The following is a 9849-nucleotide window of genomic DNA, read 5'->3' on the forward strand; positions in this document are numbered from 1 at the left end:
GTTGATTGACCCAAAGGCAAGTCAGCGATTAAGTAATTACATGCATGTTTAATGACATTGAATTGGTGATGATAATTTGGTTACTTGTGTGTGAACAATAGATTTGTCCAAAGATGGAGTATTGTTCGACATACTACTTTATTGTCTACTTTTGATTGTCAAAACAAATTTATCACTGGCGAGTCAGTAATTTGTCCAAAGACAATTGTTGATGCTGCTCGATAACTTGTAATAAGATTGTTAATTTATTTTATAAATTCACATACGGAGGACTCAATAGCTTATAGACATGTGTACTTCAGATTATGTTCATGATGTTTGTGATTTATTTTAAATTTTATTTATTGGGGAATAGCCACAGCATCCTCGATTAATTAAACATTTGTTCATGATTTATTTGAAATCACATTAATAGACATCAATTGTAATTATCATGTACAATATGATAGAGATCTACCGACAGGAGTCTTGTTATATTTATATGAGTAATTAGGATAAAATTTCAAATTGTATTTCTTAATACACCCACAGGACTTAAGAAAAGGAACATAATTTGATAGTTTTATTGTTAGGTTTTGTTTGAATCTAATTGAGTAAAATTTTAGCCCACAGGCAAATCTTATGTCTTTAGATTCATGTCTTAACATGTTTAGATTGGTAGACCATGTAATTTACTTGTCTCGTTTATTGATGAGCATGTGTATTTAATTTTGGAGCGTTTAATCCTATGAATTTCTCTGACATTAAGTGTGATGTCCCCGAATTGACTGGTGATAATTACGAAATCTGGAAGGAAAGAATACTCCTTCATTTAGGCTAGATGGATATTGATTATGCCAGTCATTCAGTTCTCCACCATGAGATTCACGGGTGTGGGGGGTGTGCGCGAGCACATAATGCGGATGCGGGACATTATCCTACAACACACATAAAGATAAATGGTCCATCAATGAATTGATGACCATGTGTGTTCAAGAGGATGAGAGACTATTGATGGAGGAATGTGAGAAAATTTAGTCTGTAAGCTTAATAAATCCATATATGGATTGAAGCTAGCCTTCCGCCAATAGTATTAGAAATTTCATGATGTTATCTCTTCATTCGGCTTTGAAGAAAACGTCATGGATCACTGTATATACCAGAAGGTTAGTGGGAGTCGTATTTGCTTCCTTGTGTTGTACGTGGATGATATTTTGCTTACAACTAATGATAAAGGGATGTTAAATGAGGTACATTCAAGGTATGAAGGATTGCATGCTCATGTATAGACAAACTGATGTCTTGGAAGTGATTGGCTACTCCGCTCCGGACTACGCTAGCTGCATTGACACTCGGAAATCCACATCGGGTTATGTGTTCATGTTGGCTGGTGGAGCTATCTCTTGGAGAAGTGCAAAGCAGTCTAACTTTGTTTCATGTTTCGAGACTAGCTCGCATGGTGTATGGTTGAAGAGTTTCATATCCGAGCTTAAAGTCGTTAACTCTATTTCTAGACCAATCAAGTTGTACTGTGACAACTCTGTTGTGGTGCTTATGGCTAAAAGCAATAAGAGTAGAAGTCGAAGTAAACACATCAACATCAAGTTTTTAACCTTAAGATAACGTGTCAAGGAAAATAAAGTGGTCATTGAACACGTTAGTACAGAGTTGATGCTTGCTGATTCCTTGACTAAAGGCATACCACTAAAGAATTTGAGGGATCAGGTAGCAAGTATGGGACTTGATTCCACAATGTAGTTTATTTGTGCACATTGTTATTTGAGACTCTTATTCAGTTTGATGTTTTTTCGCGTTATTGTGCACATATTTGTTTATTATTGAGAAAACTTGCTTAAGTTTAACCCGAAATAAATATAAGATTTATTCATTAAGTTGTTAATTTAGTTTGAGATGCTTGACATATCGTGATACATGGAAAATAATATTCGTTTACAGAAGACCTACCGCCATGATTCGTATGTAAGATTTCTCGTTATGTTGTGATGGTTTGAGTGGGCCAAGTGGGAGGATGTTAGTTTAATTAATTAATTAATTATTTTTAAATTTTGATTATTTTTTAATTATCTTATATAGATAAACTAACCTTAAATTGTGGCCCAAGTTTCTCATTAAGTCTATCACATTCAAAATATACGTGAGAAGTGACAGAAAAATCCTGATGGACGGTTTTTTAACTATAAATACTCTCACATACGGGTTACTAAACCTACTCTCATAAAATTAGAATACACCACCAACATGATAAGAAAAATTGAGCATCATGATCATATTTAACGAACTATAATCACTTTATTAATTGATCAGCGAAATTATCTTAATCAATAATCAAATTCTTAATCCCCTTCTAATTCATTTCTTGGGATAAACATTTAATTGAAATTTACTTTTTTTTTTATTTACAAAATTATTTTCGACCATGATTCATTTTAAGTACTAAAATAATAAATAATATCATGGACTAAAAAAACAATTTAGCTTGGGGAGGGTGGGAGTATCCATTATCACACTATGTTGCATATTAATTCAATAAAATAATTATTTACAAATTATAATGTGTCACGTCAAAGATGTTGCATCCCATCTCAATTTTAATCAATTTACAATGAAAAATAAAAAATAAATAAATGTCCAACAAATACTCCCTTCGTCCTCGTAATTATTTCTATTTTTTATTTTTATATCTTCTACATAATTTTTTTTTTTTTGAATATTTGATTATCCATTTTAATTATATTTTAAATTTTATAATTTTTATAATTTTAATTAAATTATTTAATTTTTTAATATTAATCTATAATTATTTTTATTAATACTTGATTACCTACTAATTATATTCACCGATATACAAAATATACGGAGGGGGGTATTATTGAATTCCCTTTAAATAAGCCCTAAATTCACCGCTAAGGCACTCATAAATCATAATCTTACAGTATCCAGAAATGGAGAAAACACAAAATCCCAAAACTCTATCCTCCATAACCACCGCCGATGATTTGGTCGACCGACAGAGAAACTGGGACGGCCAGAGCCTCGTCAAACACGAAGGCATATGGTATCCCGAATCCGCACTCCCATCGATACTGTCGGCCCGGACCAACTTCGGAGCCAAAGACGGTGACGTAATACTGACGTCACTTCCCAAGTCAGGGACAACATGGCTGGCTGCCTTAGCATTTTCCATAGCCAAACGCGGTCTTATCCCGCCGGAGCAGAGTCCACTCCTCACTGCCCACCCACAAGAGATCGTTCGAAATCTCAACTGGAACGAAGACAACCCTAACCTCGACGAAATCCCAAGCCCCAGAGTCTTCTACACGCACGCGCCGCACGTGATGCTTCCCGATTCTGTCCGAGAATCAGATAACTGCAGAATTATTTATATTTGCAGGAACCCTCTCGACCGGTTCGTTTCGCTTCGCCATATCTTGCTCGCGAACCGGTTGGTGAAGGAGGAGGCGCCGCCGCCGCTCGCTGTCGACGAGGCTTTGTCAGGGGATTGATGTGTACGGACCGTTTTGGGATCACATTCTCGGATATTGGAAGGAGCATTTGGAGAATCCGGGGAAGGTGCTGTTCTTACACTACGAGGAGATGAAGGAAGATCCACTGGAGCATGTCAAGAAGATTGCTGAATTTCTGGGGTATGCAATACTTAAGGCATCTCCTATCCATCAAATTTATTTATCTATTTGCTACAGTAATTTTACATTAACCATAAGTCTATTTTTTAATATTATTCTTCAAATATTCAATTTTTTATATTATTTTTTAATAAATTTTTATTTTTATAATTTAAAATAATTTTCTTTTTAAATTTAGAAAAATAAAAAATAAATTTAAAAATTATAATAAAAAATTTAAAATTAATGGCAATAGCTTAATTGATTTGGCTTGAGTTGTCTACTCTTCGGCGTTGCTACAGTACAACGCCATCAATGGTGCTGCGCTGGGTTGGAGCAGATGCCCTTAGGGAATATTGCAATATATATATATATATATATTTTTACTTTTTATGCTTAATCAAATTTAGAATTAAGTTCATTTTGATTTAAACATAATTAATCTTGAATTGTAGATGTCCCATTACTGGTGAGGAAGAAAAACAAGGCATGATTGAAGAAATCTCGAAGCTATGTAGTTTCGAGACTCTAAAAAATGTCGGGGCAAACAAAGAAGGATACCTCCGTGGGAGATTTAAAATATCGACATACTTTAGAGAGGGTAAAGTTGGCGATTGGAGCAATTATCTTTCATCGACAATGGCTGAAGATATGGAGAAGATAATAGAAGTCAAGTTTAAGGATTCAGGGGTTAATATTAAAACGAAATTCCATGTTGATGAAGGAATTAATTAAATGTATTTATAACGAGAATGGTTAAGGTGCTATAATTAGGGTTAATTACCATTAACCTTAATCACCATAAAAATAAATAAAGTGCTGACAGCAAGTATTTGAATTAATACAACACAAGTTGTATAGATTGTTAGTATGCGTCGTTAGCCTATTTTATTTTATATATGTATTGTATTAAGATACATATTATGAAATCAATTGTAATATGTATTGTTATGTACGGACTCTTTGTCTCTTAAATTTATTCAAAAATTTTCAGCACGAGTTTTTATATATGGGGTTTTGATTATACTTTTTGTTATTTTTTAGTAAAAGTGTACAAAATTCTCATGTGATTTTATAAAATTTTGTGGAATCTTCATTCTTTTAAAATTGTGTCAAACTCTCTCGTGATTTCAGAAATTTTGTGTCTAACCCCCTCGGCTATGATTTCAGAAATTTTGTGTCTAACTCCCTCGGTCGTTCTTATTTAACGGTATTTGACATGTACACGCTTAAACTGTGAATGCATTTTAGAATATTTATTTCTAAACTATTAAAATTACAAATATACTTATTCTTCTTATATTTAGCATCAATAAATAATAAATATATTAAAAATAGTTGTTTTTTTTTTTGTTTTAAATACTTTTTACTCTTTGAGACTAAATATAATCTTAGGGTTTAGAAATTAAATATTTTGAAACTCATTTGCAGTTTTGGCGCGTGTAAGAGCATCTCCAACCCAGCGCTATTAATGGTGCTGGTTTGGTGGATTTGGCGTCGGTTGCCTCCAACGGACGCCAAATCCCTCGCCATTTTTTTGTGTTGCTATAGCGCTTTCTTTCTTTTTTGTTTATTTTAAATTTTTTTTAATTTTAACTTGTGAATTTATTTTTTATTTTTCTAATTTTTTTTTAAAAAAATTATTTTTAATTATTAAAAAAAAGTTGTTTAAAATAACAGAAAAAATTGAATATTTGAAGAATAATAATGAAAAATAGAGTTATGATAGAGTAAAATTACTGTAACAACTGCATATTTGAGTTAAAACTGGATAAATGAAGTTGATGGGTTGGAGATAGCCTAAGTCAAAAACTGTTAAATAAGAACGGTTGAGTAAACGTAGAGTTTATAAAACCATGAAAAAGTTTGACGCAATTTGGAAATCTAGAGAATTTGGCACAATTTCGTAAAAAGTTAATTTTTTACAATTTTTCCAAAAAATATGAAAAGTGGTATAATTTTTTATTAGATAAAAAAATGATCATAATTTTACGATAAAATAAAAAATCAAAACTTGGCACATTTTTAGAAGATAGAGGAAGTATTACTTTGTGATGTTTATTTATTCATGATATGTTGTCTGACTTATTACAAATATTGTCACCATTGTATGATATTAAACAATACATAATATTACTATAAACAACACACTATATATATTAATATAACACAAACATGAACAAAAAATATATGTTATAGTCTCAACAGCACAAAATATTACTACAGACAACACACCATATTATTACAGACAACACATTGTATATGTTAATATAGTATAAATAAATCACATGAACTAACAACAAATCCTATAGTCTCATACATCACACACAACAGTTGATTGTAGCATATGACCTACTTGTATACAACACAGTTGTTATTATTATAAAAACAGTACATACATTTATTATACACAACATGTGTTACATGTAATATTAATGTGTGCTGTTTGTATATATAACGCGTGCTGATGTGAAAAATGAGCATGCACCGTGATCATCCCCGTTCTACATATTTGTAAAAGTCGTCATTTATGTTCTCTAGCCGCACGTCATGTTCATATGACGGTTGTTCTAGCGCGGTTGGAGGTCATGACTGACGACTTTTGTAAACATGTAGAATATATTTTGTAAAAAAAAAAATAAATTAATATAAAAAATAATAAATATGTATATATAAAGGATGTTTTTTTATAATTTTCCAGATATATATATATATATATATTTAAATTTGTGAAAAGACAATAAAATTGAAGTGGAAGGGCTAAAAGGCCAAAAAAAATCTCATTTGGTGCATTAGTAAAAGACACATTTTTAAATAAGAATAAATATATACACACACGGATATGACGGATAGAAAACTTATGAATAAAACTGCTCTAAAATTTTCTTTAAAACTGAATATAAATTATCTTTAAAACTGAATATAGAAAATAATATAGTAGATCAATCAATTGTATCTTTATATCAATCTTATTCACTACTGGTGTATAAGTTTATAATAATCATAAATATTCACTCTTTTTTTTTTTTTCATGTTTTTATTGTTCTCTTATTTTTGTCTTTTCAATTAATCACAAAAAAATTAGTCTTTTTATCATCTAATTGTATGCTCATTTGATCCGATAAGATTTTTAAGAAAAAATAAAAAATAAAAATATTTACTTTTTAGGGTTAAAAAAAAAAGAAAGTAGAAAAAATAATATTTTTTACGAAAAAAAACGAGAATAAATTTAGATGATAGTAAAAAAAGAATAAATTATATAACACCCACTTGTGTTTTATTTATTGCGTGAAACCCTCTTAACCCTTTTCTCCAAAACTGATGTTTGATTCGAAATAAAAACCTAAATTAAGTATGTTATATACAAATAAAAAACGTAAAATATCTTGAATAATTTATTTTAATAAAATAAATAAATAAATAATTGGTCATTCATTTATTTTTATAATTTTTATAAAAATCAGACAATAATTTGTCTCAAAAAACTATAAAATGGAGGATTAATAAATTATTTATTTATTTATTTTTATGAAAATAAAAATTATTTAAGATATTTTGCGTTTTTTATTTGTATAAAACCTGCGTAATTTAGGTCTTTATTTAAAACTAAATATCAGTTTTTGACAAGGAGGAGACGTTTCGTGCAAATTTTACATTATAAAATACATGTATTTTATACATTTTTACTAAAATACAAGAGGATGCTATATAATTTACTCTAAAAAATATAAATAAATTTGAATGACAAAAATAGTATATACGAGAGCTCATCCAAAACTCGCTTAAATTGGCCTGGGAACCTATTTTTAATTCATCCGTCCAGCCAAACATCTTTGTAGGCTCCCAATAGAAGTTTTTCAACAACAAAAAATTTGCACGCCTGATGAAACTATCAAGCGGCTCATGTTTTCATGCATTTATTGAATCAAAATTCTAAAACTTCTCCAATTCCATCTTGAAAAGTGAATTCCGGTGCAGGCACAGAAAGAGGCGAAAATGGAGGTCTAGATGATCCACCATCTTCCAACGAGCATATCAATGTCGTATCCACCGCTACGGTGAGAGTCGAGGTGAAAAGATTTTTTCGTATGCCTGCTAATTTAGTTGAGGAGCAAATTCGGACAAAAATTCAGTCTTCTATGATACAACCTAGATAATTACTCATTATTTGAATGAAACAAATAGAAATGATAAAAATCGTATTTAGAATTGTGAGGGATGAAATATAATTTATGTGTTGCATGTATAATATTATATATTCTTAAATTAAATTACTTTTCAATATTTATCTAATGAATTTATGTGTAGGATTTATAAGGTGTTTGTACTTATAAATTTTTTAATATCTGATATTAAGGACTATGTAATCTATGGGTTTTCATTCCAATGTATTTCACTACGTCTAACCATAACTGTTTCAGGCTTTGATACGAGTTGTTAGGACGGAGTCAATTAACAATAGTATGATATTGTTTGAATTTGCACAAATTATTGTTTTGAACTTCCGAGAAAATATCTCGTACTAACGAAGTTATATAAAAAACTTATAAAATATGGGTAATATAATTTTTCGATATGAAACTTAAATTTGCACTCCAATAATTTTCTCTACGCCACACCCACTTCGTCTTTTCACTATATATATTCAGGTTTATAGGTATTTTTTTTATCTTTTGGCTTATATAATTAGCTTAATTTTAACTAACAAATATATAACTACTAAATCCGTCTACCTATAAAGTTTACATTTATTTTTTGTATATAGATTAAAAAATATTATTTATTTTAATAGTAGTAAGGAGATGTAATAGTGTAAAAATAAAATTGCTCTTACTTTTAGATATAAGTATATAATAAAATGAGGGTAAAAAAATATTAGTAGTTAATGGTAAAATCTAAACTTACTAAAAGAAAAATATGAACCGTTAAATTGAAATGATAAAAATAAGAATATGCAAACGTTATAAGTAGACGAAGATCGCATACATATACATCTTTAATTTATTATTTGTCATTTTTATTTTTTTTTTAAATATTACTTTCTCAATCCTAGTCAAAGTATTTATTTGAGTTTTTATAATATATTAAGCTATAATAATATTTTATTAATAGTGTAAATATATATAATAGTTTTGACATTTTTCTTCCCATAGTATTATATATAAATTAATTATATATGTAATGATATGTTTATAATTTATGTAAAAGTTAATAGTGTTTAGTATAGTGTGTGATTACTTTAATTATAATTAAAAATTCATATTTTTTTAGTAGAATTGACGAAAATGCTTAAAATTATACTTTCAGTTGAAACGAATGAACTATGTCAAATAAATATTCTTGGGAAAACATTTTTTAATATTATAACTTTCTTTTCTAGTCATTTTAGTCTCGTAATTGGATCATGTATAAAAATAGTATTATATATATGAGTTTTTTGACAAAAATTGGTCCTCTGGTGCTAGAGATAGACACATGGTACCCGTGTAGTACACGGGAACACACGTGTTTGTCTGATAGACGGCACTTGACGCATACGTGAAAATTTATTTAAAAATAATAGTAATAAAAATTTATTTTTAAAAAAAAATAAATAAATGAAAACATAAATTTATTTAAAAGTATATATATTAAAAAAATAATTTTTTCACGTATTTGTCGAGAGGCGCCTTATCAAACACGTGTGCTTTCAGACATGCCACATGGGTGTTAATAACTTTATATTACTCCCTAAATATCAGAAATAGGTTTTATTATTATTATTATTAGCGGGAAGACCTTGCTACACACATAACAACGAAAGTTTGTTATTATTTCAAAATACATTATTATAATTTTTTTATTAATTTTATGTTTATTATTAAATATTTTAATAAGTTTAAGAATAATAAATTTTTAGAGAAATAATAATAATTAAATAAATAAAAAATAATTTAAAAAAAATATTATCATTTAAAATAAATTAAAAAATCATTTTACAAATCTATAAAATACAATATCATTTAAAAATTATGATTTACCTTTAATACTTGGAATAAAATATATAGTATAACTAAAATAATATAATCCTAAAATAACAATTTAGTTTATTATGAACAATATTAATTAAAAAAATATATAAAAATTATAAATATATTTTGGATGTGTTTAGAACTTATTGATTATAATAAATAGTAAGTTGCTATACTTTTATTTTTAAATCAAAAATATTGCTAATGTAACATTA

At 28.6% G+C, this 9849-nt stretch overlaps 1 pseudogene; it reads left to right on the forward strand.

Moving 5' to 3' along the window:
* Positions 1–2874: 2874 nt before the first annotated feature.
* Positions 2875–4629, forward strand: LOC127249284 (cytosolic sulfotransferase 12-like; annotated as a pseudogene).
* Positions 4630–9849: the final 5220 nt, after the last annotated feature.

The sequence above is a fragment of the Andrographis paniculata genome, unplaced genomic scaffold (genome assembly GCF_009805555.1).
Source record: "Andrographis paniculata isolate CXL003 unplaced genomic scaffold, ASM980555v1 Contig35END, whole genome shotgun sequence".
Lineage (NCBI taxonomy): Eukaryota > Viridiplantae > Streptophyta > Magnoliopsida > Lamiales > Acanthaceae > Andrographis > Andrographis paniculata.